The sequence below is a fragment of the Podarcis tiliguerta genome (genome assembly GCF_965153285.1).
Source record: "Podarcis tiliguerta genome assembly, chromosome: 7".
Classification (NCBI taxonomy): Eukaryota; Metazoa; Chordata; class Lepidosauria; order Squamata; family Lacertidae; genus Podarcis; species Podarcis tiliguerta.
In genome coordinates, this window is record NC_139540.1 from 39,331,677 (window position 1) to 39,346,917 (window position 15,241).

At 41.7% G+C, this 15,241-nt stretch overlaps 2 long non-coding RNA genes across 2 annotated transcripts; one reads left to right on the top strand and one right to left on the bottom strand.

The window, feature by feature from the left end:
• Positions 1–1,693: 1,693 nt before the first annotated feature.
• On the bottom strand, positions 1,694–9,020 carry LOC310681801. Its single transcript, XR_014513633.1, has 2 exons — positions 8,801–9,020; positions 1,694–2,682 (listed from the first exon to the last, which is right to left on the bottom strand). It is a non-coding gene; the product is annotated as an uncharacterized lncRNA (long non-coding RNA).
• Positions 9,021–9,176: 156 nt separating this feature from the next.
• Positions 9,177–14,580, top strand: LOC310682677. Its single transcript, XR_014514098.1, has 3 exons — positions 9,177–9,278; positions 10,890–10,941; positions 14,463–14,580. It is a non-coding gene; the product is annotated as an uncharacterized lncRNA (long non-coding RNA).
• The last annotated feature ends 661 nt before the right edge of the window (positions 14,581–15,241 follow it).

A 15,241-nucleotide genomic window follows, 5' to 3' on the forward strand; every position in this document is an offset into this window, starting at 1 on the left:
GGGAATTATCTGCTACTTTATAAGCTTCCTATCTTCCTAAAGATAAAATGTCTCACATGAGAAATTCATAGGTGGGCTGTGGGAATTGTGGCCCCTGTGTTTGAGCAGGGGGGCTCCTATTTAATTGCTTCCCTTTGGAATAGTCATCTCATCCTAATTTACAACCCCCAAAAAAATAAACATTACATTTTAAACTTGTGACAAAAGTCATATCAAATAACCTTTCAGTTGGAGAAATAGAATGCAGGTACTAACCTAACCTACATATTTCCCCATACTGCCACCTGCGCAATCTAGTACCAGAGAATCTAGTATCACGTTTTACAATTCCCATATTTTTCAGTGACCTGATTTACAATGACAATGCAATGACATTGTTAGAGCAAATTAACCAGGCTGATCAAGAAAACCATCTGATTTGACTGGGTCTGCATGACATTTTTGGTGAGGGGAAATGAAGAAAAGAAGAAGGAAAAGTTCAGTACTATTTGATATTGAGCATTATCAGCACATTACTGTATTGTAGGCCTTTTATGCTGTATAATAAACGGAGCTGTCGATAAGTTAGCAAACCTCATTATCATAATGCTAAGCAATTACACCACACTGTTCATTTTCAAAGCACTCTACAAAATTAATTTGTTTAATCAAACACATTTTAAAATTGTGAGGCACCGATTTTCCTCATCTTTATGATGCTTCTGGTCCCGTGGCCATATTAACTGAACACTTAATATTCATTTTCTAGCTAACATTTAGGTTCAAGCTAATTTTAATGATTGACTAGAAACGTTTAGTATGCAATAATGTTGCTCCAACTTACAGGCAGGCTGGAATCATTTCACTTTGATAAAGTACCGGCCAATGTGCAAGCAGAGGCTCCAGGGCACATACAGAGTTCTTGAGGCAGCAGTGAAATGGCTTGTTCATAGCATGTTTACTATATCTGTGGGTGAACAGCTTTTTCTTTTCATTTCATTACAGTGATTTCTGATAGTTTTATTAGGTTGTGTCTGAAACATTGCTTGTAATTCACTAGGGATCCTTTTTTAACGAAGCAGAAAGGTAGGATACAAATCTTTGATTATGGATATATTCTTCTCAATGTTGAGGAATTTATTGCATGCACATTCCCTTGGCATGGATCATAAGAAGCTGCCTTATAATGAGTCAGACCCTTGCTCTATCTAGCTTAGTACTGTCCGCACTGACTGGCAGCATCTCTCCAGGGTTTCAGACAGGAAGTCTCTCCCCACCCTGGGACCCTTGGCATGCAAGGCAGATGCTCTACCACTGAGCTGTGATCCTTCGCCCAAAATGGTCAGAGAGATGCCTGGTGCTGAAGAGAATGGTGTAATTGTTGCTCAGAAAGGGACACCATTAAGCAGTGTTTAGGGAGCAGGCAGCTCTGTCATATCTTTGGATATATTCATGTTTATTTAGTTGAATGAATAGGGGTCCCCAAAGGGCTGTCCACAGACCACAAATCTTCCACAGGGACCAAGTGACACATTCTCATACAGGGCTCTAAATTAGGTGGTACCGGGGGTTTGGATCGACTCTACGTGGTGGCTACCTCAAAGGAATTCATTATGTAAGTTGACACCAGCCTCTTTGTTTGTCAGCTACAGAGTAGATATCTATCAGTAGAAACTGTTGGTTGGTTGGTTGAGAGAGAGACAGAGAGACCAAGTGATTTCTAGGCCTCATTTAATATAGACAGGGATGTTTTTAATCATTACGTGTACATCTGAGTCTAGCTACCTTTCACTGCGACATAAAATGTTGTCCACAACAAAAACTATTCAGTCAGAATTCCCGAAGTGTGACAGTTCATTATTTTAAGCAGCAATAAGAAATGGATTCTTCTCCTGTCAATCCAGCAGGCATAGTTGGTTGCATCTTATGCCAACTTAACTCAGGTTCCTCAGGTAACTGTTGACTGTGGCCACCTGGAATTAGATTACAGTGAATTTCTCTTCACATTTGAATTCCTGTTTAGAGTTTGAAAGCTCGACCTTCCAGGTCAAAAACTAATTTTGAAGCAGATCCACCTTGAGAATCAAGTGAGGGGCAGAACCTCATTCTGTATCAATTGCACAATGGTCAGCTGCTATTGTCACATATACTGCTCGTCCACGCCCTCTTTTGTCTCTAGGATTGGCAACTAAGGAAGGGTGAGTGGGATGACTGCACCCATCAGGATTTGGCTCAAGCAACATCAGCTCTCAAAGCTTGTTTTATTTACACAGACCATATTGTTCATAGTGTTTCAATGCTGCTGTTTTGAGTGTACATTTGCACCATGTTAGGATGGCACAATTCTAGTCACAATTCAATTTACCAGTTTACGTCAGAAGTGTATTTGATTTCCCACCACCTTTGCCATTCTCACTATTTCTTCTTAGCAGCATACAATTTTATTAACTGCTTGATTTTCAGAAGCAAGATCTCGTGAGAATTGCCCCCTCAAAATCAACTTGCTATCTCACTTATCTCTGGATTACATTGTCTCCTATAGATTATTTATTCTTGCTGGTTGTTCATTCATCTCTCGTTTCATGGAACATGGATTGTCCTATCTTGCCAGCAATTGTTCATTTGTGTCTGACAGCTTTGCTTTGACTTTGGTTCTTCTTAAGATCCCTGGGGCAGCTTGACCTAGAAATAGCCAAACGGCAGCTGAAATGAAAAGAGGTCAAGATTAGTAGTTTCCAGAGCGATTGCAGAATAACATTAAGCATAATGGGTTTTAATTTATAGAGATCTGACTAATAAGTGACATGCAAATGTTCCCTTGAAGCTACTAGGCCTTTTATTAGTCCATTTTGATGCAGCCTGCAAACATTACTTTATCGAGTTCAATGCCATGATTTCATCATCCACTGATGCCAGCGGTGGGAAACCTGTGGCCCTCTTGCCATTGCTGCACTGCAGTGCTCATTCTCCCCATTAACTCCCATTAACTATCCATTATCACTTGTGCTATATAAGAACTAGAGATGACTGCATCTTCCAAAGATTGGCTTAAGATTTTTCCATTACCATCCAATCCCTCATGGGTAGAAATCATGGAAACATGCCTGGAACCAACCTGAAAATCTTGGAAGGCTTGTGCACTGCTCTATCTCTGTTGCCTTCACACACACACACACACCCAACCTCTTAACCCTAACCATCTCTTCCCTTCTTTTGGTGCGGTTGCAGCAGGAGCAACAGAGGCTGCCTTTAAAACATATTCAAAGCATATCCTTTCCCCTCAAAAGAGTCCTGGGAACTCTAGTTTACCCTTCACAAAGCTACAGTTCTGATAATTCTTAACAAAGTGCAGTTCCCTGGATTACTTGAGGAAAGAGAATGTGCTCTGAACATGTTTTACAGGTGTGACACTTACACAACCAGAAAGGGCAGAGGGAGGCTTCCCTCACCTCTTCCCTCCCATCACACAGCCCAAGTGATAGAATAGGAAGAGCCCCTGCAAGGATTTCACCTTCCATAGTGCTCTGGGCCATGTCCTGCTATTAGTGTGGGAAAACTGTGTAACAGAGTGGTGGGATGTGGAGTGGGAGTGGATTCTTATGAACTCCGACTCCAAAGCAGACTCACCTGATCTGCACCAGCCAGATCAGAACAAGAGTCCACTTTGGAAACTGCAGTCCATCAGATTCCATTATACATTATAACTGCACCTCCGGTAGTACACATTCTGACTTTAACAAAAGGAGGAAATGTAAAGAAAAATGACATGTGTTGACTTAAAACCACTTTTACCAATTATTTCCAGTACCAAACAAGAAGTTAGATTTGTTTGTATGTTTCAGAGGCAGTAAGCGAGGAAGGATTGCAGCTGAATAAAGCATTTGTTTGGAAGGCAGTGTTCAGCTTTTGTTCATCAGAAATTCAAATAGAAGAATAAATTATTCATATTATGACTAGAATACATATCTGCTCACACAGAGAACAACAATGTCAATAATTATGTTTTATTACTCCATCTGTCTTATAGCTGTACGGTTCTCTTCCATACTTTCTTCTACCTCTCGGGGGGGGGGGCACGAGGGAAAACACAGAATGAAAAATCTGATATATGCAGGACAGTTTGCACACCTATATATTTGCATGTAAGTGTGCAGTGGTGAGCAAATCTCTCAACTTTTGCTTTCTTTAACTTTTTCATTTTTCTGCCCTTAAGTTCAGTTATCCAGATTTCATATCAGTTTGCATTATTATTTTTTTATGTCCTCATCACCAGCATTTTAGGCAAACTTCTCCTCATGTACACAGTGCAGTTTTGCCTAATATACATATTTTTGCAAAGCCACTTCCTCTAATACAATTTTTAGTAACGTTCTCACTTTTATGCACACTTTACCTTATTATTTGCATTTTTGTACACATTACTTGGTTGGAGAATTGTGTTGCAAAATTCAAAGAAATGCAAATTTCAAAATCTGGCGGTGTTCAGAAATGGCAAAATAGGTATGTGCCCTTAAATGTGCATACAAATTTAATTTCTATGTCATCCATGTGTAGGAGTGAGCATTTCTCAGTCAGAAGACTCTTTTGCTTGTATAACCTGCATGTGCAAGACAGAGGAATGAGCCCTGGGATAGCTCCTGCAGCAGTTTGTACTCTACATTATTCAGACCCCTTTCTCACTGACCTCACACAGAGCTCATAAAACTTCCAGGCTGCTACCACAGATGCAGTAATCTGAATTGTTTCTCTTTAGAATACATGTATTTAAATTTCTAGAGTTAAAAGTATGCTTCACTCCTTTCAGCTAATTAGACCCCATATTAGGCCTGGCACTCAAACTTTGAGATGCAAAGTACCCTTTTAAGCATTGCATCCCATCAAATAGCTGTAATATATTGAAAATGGACTAGTAAGTAATATGTTAACGCCAACATTTTTTTTAAAAAAAAAAAGTTTAGGCAATATATTGTAATGATTTTTTTTCTTTTTTAAAGAATAAATTTTAAAGCATCCCTGTTCTTTTGATTTAGTACCAATTTGAGGATTCCATTGCTTTTTCTTCAGCCAAAGTATAATCACATTTGAATTATAGCCTTCTAGGGGACCTATGGTTGTGGAAATGTGAAGGTACTGCTTTACTGCGTCTCCACTAATGGTGGCCTTGTGTGGTGATTTAACATAGTCTAATAAATCTTTCTCAGACTACAATGACCCAAGGCTAATTTTGACAGCAACATTAAGTCAGATAATTTTATCAGAGCCTTGAGCAGTTCTGTTAGTTTACTTTTTCTAATGTCTTGTGTTATGTTAGTTCCTCGTGTGTGGGAGCTGTGGCCCTCTAGAGATGTTGTTGGACAACTCCCATCATCCTTGACATCCCCTCATCTCTAACCATTGGCCATGCTGGGTGTAGCTGATGAGTCCAACAATTTTTGGAGGGTCACAAGGACTTGGTCTCTGTTTAGCATGTCTGGAACAAAAGGAGAGAATTTATGAATTGTGGAACTCTCTCCCCAGGGAGTTGCATCTATCTCCCATGTGGATGACATTTAGACAGAAACTGAAGACAAATCTGTTCATCCAGGCTTTTGAGGCATGAATGTCAACTGAAATTTCAGTATATAATATTGTTTGTGTGTGTATATATGTGTGTGTGTGTGTGTATTTATAAATGTATTTTTAGATACTTTTATTGTATGGATTGTTTTTCCTGTGTTGTTCATCATCCTAGACTCCCATGAGAAAGGCAGTATGGAAAATAATAATAATAATAATAATAATAATAGCTATGATGATAACAATGGTGGTGGTGATGGTGAAGACAGGGGCCATTAAGCAGGCATTCCTACTAATAGTGCAGAGTAGAATGGAAAATGAAACAAATAAACCCCGGAATTTTAGCTGTAAAAATAAAAAGGGAGTCAAATAATCAGCTCTGAATGAAATTTCACTTTGTAACTCATGTGTTTAATCCATAACTCACTTGTTTGAATTAGGTATCTGGAAGAACCTGTACAGGTCATTAAAAGGTTACAGGGAAGATGGAAGGAAGAGAGCAGTCAAGCTGACAGATTGAAAATATACTGCTTGTCCAATCTGTATTAAAAAGACACAAATACACATTTTAGCAGTGTTTCAATGAAAGCCATCTTAGTCTACATCATCCCACACAGAAGCCTTCAATCACAGTGATAATGGCAAGCAAAGGCAATGAGTCTGTAAAAGCAAGTGAACATACATGTTGCCTGGACTCTGGTAGTTCTTTTCATCTGTGAGTTTCCTTTGCTGTTTCTTGTGTGCAAAAGCAAATCAGTTTCTTTCCTCCTGCTTATGATAATTAGTACCAAAGTCTGATCAGCTGCTCAGTTCCTCATGACACCATACTGATGTTTAAGACTGACAGCCATCTGCTCACCTGGTCACGCCTGCTGTGCCATTTTGTAGTTCTGTTTAGTTTTAAATAGCAGTGAGGCTGCAGCAGAGCAGCTTTGAAACTTACCCTTGGGGAAAAGTTGACAGGAGCTGAACAGCTTCTGGTTCACAATGAATCACCCCAAAGAGTCAAGGGCAAAGAAGAATGAGTCAATGAAAATGCAGGGAGACCTGACAGAAACATAGAACCACAGAATTGTAGAAGTTGGAAGGGATCCTGAAAGCCATCGAGTCCAATCCCCCACAATGCAGGAATCTTTTGCCCAATGTGGAACTTGAACCCATGGCCCTGAGATTAAGCGTCTCATACTCTCCCAAATGAGCTATCCGACTCTCAACAGAAGAAAATACATGGATCAGATACCTCTCAAGAGAGATGTTGTGTATAGGTGTTTATCTTCTAATGACAGAAGTAGCTGAGCCACGATGGGTGAGATTCAGAAGAAGAAGAAGAAGAGTTTGGATTTGATATCCCGCCTTTCACTCCCTTTAAGGAGTCTCAAAGCAGCTAACATTCTCCTTTCCCTTCCACCCCCACAACAAACACTCTGTGAGGTGAGTGGGGCTGAGAGACTTCAGAGAAGAGTGACTGGCCCAAGGTCACCCAGCAGTTGCATGTGGAGGAGCGGAGACTCGAACCCGGTTCCCCAGATTACGAGACTACCGCTCTTAACCACTACACCACACTGGCTCTCCAGTGCCTGGAGAGCCATTCAGTGCCTGGTTTTGAAGGAAAGCATGGAAAGAACCAGTGGGTCAGTGGCTTCCTTGTCCTGCTCAGTGCCGCTTCTCTTGGGTGCTGCTTGAGGCAGCTGCCTTACCCCGCGTGACTGGTGGGACACCTCTGGTTATCTCTAGATACAGACTTTATAGAAAAGGCAGGAAGGGGCATGTTGGCAACGATAGGACTCTCAAAATCCCCAAAGGGGCAGGCCCTCCACAGAATTGTGGTAGGTGGTGATGCCAGAACCTCGAAATAATTTAGTATTGAGGACACGCTATTAGTGAACAACTCGTAAACAGTGGGGGTGAGTAAATGGATATTTATTATCAGATTTGATCTTAAGCGGGGATGCAGGAAATAAGAAGAGGCATAACTTGGCTGTTAGAGTTAATCAAACTTAGCTGCAGCAAAGAGGGATTTGGCAAAATGCTGGGAGAACAAAGAAGTTAAAGCTCAATGCACTGATGATGCTTTGATAAAAATCGCTGACAAAGTATTATCTATACTAGGCTAAACACAAATTACTTTGGGGACCCGATTTCAAAATGGCTATTTGAATATAAAGCAGAACAAAAATGATCAAACTTCAAAGGAAGCTGAGAAAACAGAGCTAATCCATTTGACCAGCAGAAGAGGCTTTTAATTCAATTTGCACCCTTTAGCTTCAGCTAGTCTCCAGTCACTCAATTCCACTCCTTTCCTGGTTCTCCCGAAGTGACTGTGCCACTAAAAATGGATGACGAGCCTACTTCCACCACTGGCTCAGTACAGTGACATAAAAGTATAGTGAAAACGCTTCATCTTGCAATAGCACTGCTGACTTGAAGCTGTGTGAACTGTGATATTTCATCTATCAATGCCAGTGTGGTGTAGTGGTTAAGAGCAGTAGTCTCATAATCTGGTGAACAGGGTTCGATTCCCTGCTCCTCCACATGCAGCTGCTGGGTGACCATGGGCCAGTCACACTTCTCTGAAGTCTCTCAGCCCCACTCGCCTCACAGAGTGTTTGTTGTGGTGGAGGAAGGGAAAGGAGAATGTTAGCCGCTTTGAGACTCCTTAAGGGAGTGAAAGGCGGGATATCAAATCCAAACTCTTCTTCTTCTTCTTATCTTCCCCTGATTTTGAGGTTCACCAACATGGTATGGAAGCATGCAATCATAGGAATATGGGAGCCTGCCTTACACTAAGTCAGACCGTCTAGATCAGTAGCACTGTTTGAAACTGGGAAAGAAAAGCAAGGAGCTACATAGAGCCTGGAACGTGGGGTGCTGAAATACAATTTCTAGTTGCATTTATGCCATGGTGCCTGGCAGATCCCCAGCTCATGCAGCACCAAAAGAGGCACATCTAAGGATGCTCCTGGCAGTGGCGGGGGACAGAGGGATGCTCGAGGCTGCAAATGCAGTGCTGCTCATTCTACTGCTCCAACTTCTTAAACAGCTTCCCCACCTGGCCATGTAGAGGGAAGGGAAGGAGGAGGAGGAAGAGGAGGCAGGATCACTCCTGCTGCTGCCTCGTGGAGTGAGAGTATTGTTGGGGTTCACAGGGTTGTTTGGAGCTACAAGCAGCTCCACATTTGCAGCGCTGATGGGGCCCTGGGAGTCCACAGCGGCTTAGGGTCTGGCAGGAGGCATTTTGTAGCCTCACAGCTCATCCACCCCCCACCCTCTCCTTACAGACCAGGCGGGCAGGAAGCAGCACGATCTGCAAAGCTAGCTGAGACGTGGCTGTCTATGAGGTTCTGCTTCAGCGATCGCCTTCACATAGGGTTGGCGGGGAGGAATTTCTCCTGCTACGCCCCCAGCGCCAGCCATGGCAACTTGAATGGAAATCTTCGGTGCAGGGTACTGTGACAAGAGTTCAGAAAAACGCTCGCAATAATAACATTCTCTATCTCAGAATGCGCCCATTACTATTGGAGTTTCGAACACTGCTCAGTAGTAACTTTAGCAACTGTCAGAAGTCACTCTCCAGGATTCTCAGGCAAGGTTCTTTCCTATTCTGAATTACCACACTTTCTGACCAATCATAGAGGTGCCAACCTTCCTGCTGGAGGTTACATGCAAATCAGGCCACAGAGGCCATTCCAAACACAAATCCTGGTACTCAGATAGACTGGAGTGTCTCCTTACGATGTTGTCAGGTGAGAAGTTTAGCTCTTACCCTAGGTGGAACCAGCATGCAACTTCATTGTGAGTTTGGAAGGTGGGATAGCAGCACAGTCACATCAACCGCTACTACTGTACAACTTATGAAGCAGTGGTGGGGCTGACAAAGGAGTTCAGCATCTTCAACACCTTTATTCTGTATTCCAAAACAGTTACACATTTAGAAAACTGGAGCTATGCTGCAAAGCTAATCAGAGATAACATTCAAAACATCCACACTGGTCAATATGTTTATCTGGGCAATTAAAACATCACAAAATTGAGGCTGAGTAAAGAAGCAGGCAGGGCAAATAATGCAAGCTGCTTTCCATGTCTGGCACTAGGAGGCAATGTCCAAAAGGGATGTCTGGGCGGTGATTCTTAGAGCCATTACCAAGTAGAAAATTGTGCCCATCAAAGTTCATGTTGCTGTCTCGTCTTCATAGTGTTCAGTTTCCTATTTGACTAAAATAAGAGCTCAGTGAATTATGCTTTTATCTCCTATTCTTAGGAGACATTAAAATCTTGGAATACTTCCCTCTCTTCACTTAGACTCCATCCTACACTTCCCAGGAGATGGAAACTTCTGTCTACAATATATTATCACAGAGAAGTATAAAGGATTGCCATACATTGAAATGTGCTTGAACTTATAATGGATTGTGGGTTTTAGCCTATTACTATAACATGGTTATATTGATTTAAGCCACTGTGGTATGATTGGAATTAATGCAATTAGCAGGCAAAATTCCCCCTACTTCTCATCCGTGGGTTTGTGGATCAACTGTTTGTATCCTACCTGGACTTGACTAAGTCAATCTGGCCAATTCACCTTCCCAGGGAATTCTGGGAACTGTAACTCTGGGAGTGAATAGGTGGAAGGTGTCTCCTAACAACTCTCAGCACCCTGAACAAAAAACAGGTCACAGCAGGTGCCCTGCAAGTTCTTAAGGTGGGTGCTAGGTCACCTCAGTATTGAGTGATATCAGTGTGTGCACCACATCAGCACACCATACGATGCTGCACGTGATGTCAGCACATCGTGTGATGTTGGCCTCCTCAATAGTGGGGGCAAACAGGCACCTCTGTTTCCCAGGATGCTTTGGGGGAAACCATGACTTTTAAAGTTGTTATGATACCACTTTAAATGTATGATGTGGATGTGGCCCTCATCTCCTACTTCACCACAGTTAATAAGGGCCTTGTAGAGAAATAGTACTCAGTTAATGAGATAGCTGAGCGTTGCAAGTTAGACAAAAAAATTATTGTGTGACAGATAATTACGAAGCTTGGCACCATCTCTACATTTGTCCAGAAGAACAAGGGATGAGATCAAGCACATGACAACTGCTTCTCCTTTTCCTTCTGCTTGTCATTGCTTGCTCACTCTCACCCTCTCAGCTAGAAGTACAAGGCAGATTAGCTGGCGCTAACAGGGGAAAGATCAGAAGGGCCAGGGGGTCTTTTGTTACACACATTTATATGTAATGTATAGTCAGGCTTTGAGTAGCTTGATTATAACCACAAGAGTACTTACTGGCACCAGTAGTAACTAGAGGCTAAGCTTTCCATGACCATATCTGTATGCCATTCTGTTTTTCCATTAGGAGAAGAACTATAAGTGGTTCTAGGAAAAATACGGGAGGAAATTGCAATCAGGTTGGTTTGAAAGTAGAAAGCAAGAATTTGTAGTCTTGTCACATAGGATAATTGCAAGCTAATGCCGCTGATATCCAGCAAGTTGAAAGCTTCAAGGAAGTAGCTGGAGTTTTGCCACAGTGCTTTGGATTTTTCTCTTAGAACAGGGTGAAGAGGGATATATTAATTGTCTCTGAATTTCATGCTAGAAAACTTGAGTGAGGGGAATTCAGCAGCTAAAGCAGTCATAGTAGTACCAAAAGGAGTATACATTCACCACTGTCTTAAATGAGTTTTGAACAAGAATTGTTACCTCCCATGGAGTTTATTATAGGCTGAGTTGTATTATTGAATACAACTCTTCCCCAGTGTTTTATAATTACATTGGAATTGGCCTGTATTTATAGGCTCAAATCTCAGGGTGCTGTGGGTGGTGCATTTGAAAAGGCTCACAATCATACCTTCCTAAAATCTCCTAAACATCTAACCCTTGAGAACAAAATGCTCGATCAATGGGGATACATGAGAGATAGCTACACTTGGCCTTTTTATTCTACTCCCCAGAATCCTGGATGAACAGATGCTTCAAAATCCAGCCTGCAATAGTATGCCTCAAGTGAGGGATTTTGTTCTAGAGATAGATAGCAGGGCTGTGCATGGTCTCATCGCTCCAATTTAGGGCCTGATCAATAACTTCGAAGCAGTTCCAGTCTGACCTGGCATGATCCACGGATGATCCAGCCTGAATCAGAGGCCTTGCACAATGTTTAGTTAGGATTTAAATTCTAACTACTGCTAGTTACTGAGGGTGTGCATTTCTGGGTGCAGAGTGTATAGCTATTTGCAGCTGACAACAGAGCAACAAACAAACCCACCCCCTGATTTACAATGGATTTTTTTCAGTGTCTGAATAGGGCTATTAAGATTGAGCTCTATGCTGATGAGCAATATTTCCTAAATATACAACTAATGTTTGTTCTCTTTCTAAACAATGACTGAAAATCTGCTGTGCAATGAGTGCATTTAGATTAGGGGTGAGCAGCCTTTTTCAGTCATGGGCTGGTCCACCATCCCTCAGACCATGTAGTGGGCCGGACTATATTTTGAAAAAAAATAATGAACGAATTCCTATGCCCCACAACTAACCCAAAGATGCATTTGAAATAAAAGCACACATTCTACTCATGTAAAAACACCAGCCAGGCCTCACAAATAACCCAGAGATGCATTTTAAATAAAAGGACACATTCTACTCATGTAAAAACACGCTGATTCCCGGACTGTCTGCGTGCCGGATTGAGAAGGCAATTGGGTCGCATCTGGCCCCCAGGCCTTAGGTTGCCTATCCCTGGTTTAGATATTGCTCAAAACCTTTGCATACAAAAAAAGCCCCCAACTCCCCCTCCTCCTCCTTAGGCTCAGCCCTATAATGCTTAGTTTATAAATATCATGTATTTTTCCTAAGTTAGCAAGGCATTTTTCTTTTAGAAATCTAGACTCTCGGGCCTTCCAAAAAAAGAGAAAATCCCCTTCTTTGGATTTTCAGCTTCATATATCAAAACTTTATAGTTGTATAGGAGGATGATTTATTATTGGCAGAAGGCACATGAGGGAGTTGGGGGAAATGTACAATTGAAAAATCATAGTTGGGTAATATTTAAAATGTTAATTAATGGGGGTGTCAAAACAAATTTTTAAATGCATACATCTGAAGCTGACTGGCCCATTGAATCCATCAGCACTGGAAATGAAAAAGGAATATTTCTCACTTCAGAAGAAGGTCACAAAGACTATTTGGGAATGCACATCCAACAGTCTCAGGACAATAAAAAATGGCTGGATATGAGAAGATCTTCCCACTGAATTCTAAGCAAGGAATTGTTATATCTCTTGATAGAAAAAAGCAGGCAATACAAGCAAACCCAGAAAATCAGAAATGGTTGTGGCACAGGGTGGAAATAAAAGTGTATGAGAAAAGATCCTATCAATAGTAACTGCAGTTAAAAAAGACATGATGAGTAAGCTTTCATGCCATTTCAGGGTCCCCAGTTTAAATAAGAGTCCTACTGTCAGCAAGCAAGTACAGTAGCTCATTCTCTGCAGAGTTATAAATAACGGAGGAAGCCAAGTGAATAGATGATATCTAATCTCACTTGTGGCCTGTTCCCAGTTTAATAGAATTTGTGATTTCCATGGACAGCAGAGTGCAGACTCAATGCCAAGCATCTGTCCTGGACTGGCTTTATTTCAAGTGAAAATAATGAGTAGCAATGTGTTGCTAGCCAAGGTGAGAAAGATAAACTGGGTTAGAGTTTAGAATCAATATTAAACACTGAGAAAGCCTAGCTCTGTATGACAGAAAATTCTTGAGTTTTTAGATGAGATTTTCCTCCCTGAGAAATGCCTCATAAAATGCTGGGAACATTCTGTGAAGGTATTGTGGCAGAGCCCCCAATCCCTAAGGGGATCACTGCAATTATGGCCAACAAATTGATTCGTTCCAGCAGGCGTTAAGCAACGTGGTGCATTTGGGATGCTGCTGGACTCGAATTCCCATCAGCCCCAGCCAGCATGGCCAATGACCAGGGATGATAGAAGATGTAGTCCAGCAACATCTAGAAGGCCCCACATTGGCTGTCCTTGTGCTAGGAAGAACTGGTGCTGCTTGCTGCAGAGTTATCAAGGGGTTGGGACATTCCTGTCCTTATCAAAAACCAGTGGAAACAGATGTAGATCCTGCTTTGTGGAGCCCAAGTACTGAGAGGCGTAATTCTGGGGCTATCGGTGTCAAGCATTCCAATGGGCTATCATCCGATATCCAATTCCAGTTTGTTGAGCTCAGTTACTAATGTGAGTTGTACACAAAGTTCTCCCAGAAATGTTGGATGGGAGAATCTCTCTCATATTAGAATTTGGAGTCACCCACTGTAAGTAATTGACACTATAATTAATTTGTAATTGACAATGCATAATTCATTTCTGAAATCTGCTCTTTCCTGAATTTTTATATGCAGTTCTCCAACCAAAGAATGCATCTAGAAATGTGCATATCGGTGAAAATAATGTACGCAAATTACTTCTGTTAAGGGGAACCTGCTTGCAAAAAATGCTTATTCCAGACAAAAAGTGTACTTATCTTGTACAAAAATACATATATTATAGGAAAATGCATCCAACTTTTCATGTGGAGTTGTTCTTTTGCAAAACATATATTTCATAGCACCATAGAATTGCAGAGCTGGAAGGGACCCCAAGGGTAATATATACATTGCGTTGAGAGCAAACCAAACTTAATAATGGGGAAATGAGAAGTGTAGAGAAAGCAAAATTTACAAATGTATAAATCTCTGCTCTTCCGAGCTCTGCAAAAATGTAAATAGTGGCTGCCACACCCAGCTGCCTACTGCTCATTCAACTGGGCCATGAGTTAAAGGGAGACCCAGCCAGGCATCAGTGGTGTGCTCTGGCTGGAGTGCTTAGGCCCCAACAGTTGCCCAAGAGTCCTGTACGATACTAATGCTGTGTCCTGCTCTCACTTACAGTGACTACCTCCAGTTGGGGGAGGGATCTGGGAGATCAACTGTCCTAACACAAAGAAGCAAGAAGGCATTGCACTAAAAATAAATCAGGAAAGTGTTCCATGCAGGAACTCCCTTTTCCCACCACCACTTTATTTCTAGTTTTATAATTGGAAAATAGCTTTTTGTTACTCTGTGGACATTTTTGTGCACATTTTCTTGTTGGCACCTGTCTGTTTCAGGAGACAATGTTAGAGTGTTCTTTGGGGGGGGGGGTGAAGTCAAACTGTTGGAGAGTTACAGCACCTGCTGTGGCTGTAGAGACTGATATGGAAGAGACATGTTTTGTTGCATATGGGGCAGATGAAGGTGGCTAGTTGTGCTGCCTCAGGGGCAACATGGTGTGTTTCTCTCTCTGCACTTCTCCCAGTGGTCATTCCTCCTCTGCTCACTGCTGTGGATACCCAATCTGACTGTTTGTCTCAAGTCATTGTGATCATCTGCAAGGGATTTCCATACAGTCTTCTTACATCTTCCAAATTCTGAAAAGTATTGTAGTATAGTGCAAAATACATGCATGCTAAATGAGGCGATTAATGATGTTTTCATTTTTTTAAAAACCCCACTAAAGTGCCCCCCCCCAAAAAAATGTTGTCCATCTGCTGTGAATCATCTTAGCTGTTTCTCCGGCCTGTTCCATTTACTGTTAACCCTCTATCTGAAAATAAATGTTTCTTGGTGTTCTATTTTTAACACGTTTGTTTCATCTTTACTATACTCACAAGAGTCTTTTGGGAAGATGT